This window comes from Buceros rhinoceros, unplaced genomic scaffold (assembly GCF_000710305.1).
Source record: "Buceros rhinoceros silvestris isolate BGI_N320 unplaced genomic scaffold, ASM71030v1 scaffold3545, whole genome shotgun sequence".
NCBI lineage: Eukaryota > Metazoa > Chordata > Aves > Bucerotiformes > Bucerotidae > Buceros > Buceros rhinoceros.
Genome location: NW_010413233.1, coordinates 1,163 through 2,583, shown reverse-complemented (window position 1 = coordinate 2,583; position 1,421 = coordinate 1,163).

Genomic DNA, 1,421 nt, shown 5'->3' with positions numbered 1-1,421 from the left:
GGAATGAGTTCATGGCTGCGGCAGCGGGAGAGCGCGACAGCTGGAACCGGTACGCAGGAGCCGTCTCCTCCGTGAGAGACCTGCACAGCGGCTGGGGGAGAGAGGAGCTGCCCAGACAGAGCTCCCCTGGAAAACCCCATCGTTTGGGCCTGAATGGTTCTGGGGGCACAGGGAACATCACCCAGATGGGGGCACCGGCCGGGGCACCTTCCCCAGGGGCAGAAGTTTGTATGTTTTAAGTGGGGTTTGAGGATGAGGTGGGTGCGTTGCCCCCTTTCCCTGGGACCGGCACTTCCTGCACATGGTGCTGGAGAGAAGCATGCGGGTCCCTCACAGCTCACCCATTGCCTCAGCACAGAGGGCGAGTCGCTTTCCAGAAGTGACTTACCAGCACTCGACCCTCGGGTGGTGCCACTTCAGCACTCCGCTGACCTCCTCACAGCCCTGAGAGTCCCTCCCTTCCTCAGCTCGAAACTGAAGCTTCTTCTGGCCTTAACCCTGTCCCGGGGAGAGAATCCACTTTGGGGTGCATTAAAAACCTTTTCTTTTTAAACCCAGTCCTTGTCAGAAAGGTGAAGTGCATTTCCAGTCACCTCCTCACCGGTATTGCTGGCCAGAACACCAAGGCTGGCCGGACGCAAGGTGCCACCCGATTCTCGCTGAGTGCGAGAGGCTCCTCAGAAGAAGCGGCCAGCTCCAGGGGATCCCAGACCCCCTCATTCCCAGCTGCCTACCAGTCCCCCCAGACCTCGCAGCTTTCTAACACCCACCCGAGGGGGAGACGAAGCACCTCGCTGTGCCCTGGTACAGGCTCCAGGGGTGGGGATGTACGTGGCCAGACAATGGGGCAGTGACACTGGGTGGCACCCGGGCCGTGCCGTGGTTTGCTGGGGCAGGCTCAGCACAGCGCGGTGAGCCCGGAACGGGCTCTGCTTGCTGCCCCACCGAAGGGCCCTTCTCCCCTCCAGAGCACCGCACAGGCTCACCTGGAAGCGGCTGTAGCTGCAGCTCCCAAGTCCTCCAGGCACTGTCCGCAGGTGCTGCTTCACTTGGCTGCTCCCAGAGCACACCATGTGCTGGACCGTCCCTTCCACCCAAGTGATGGCTGGCAGCAGGCTGCTGCCTCGCGCCTGGGCGAGTTCTGTGGTAGCAAAGGACAGATCTTGGCTGTGAGCTGGCAGGCGAGCTCACCAACGCAAAAACCAGAGCAATAAACTGATGGTTACACGGAACAGGCTTTGTGCGTTGCTGTGGGGGATCCTGGGGCACATCCAAAATGCATCTCAGCTGTCTTGGCTGTGAGCTGGCAGGCGAGCTCACCAACGCAAAAACCAGAGCAATAAACTGATGGTTACACGGAACAGGCTTTGTGCGTTGCTGTGGGGGATCCTGGGGCACATCCAAAATGCATCTCAGCTGTT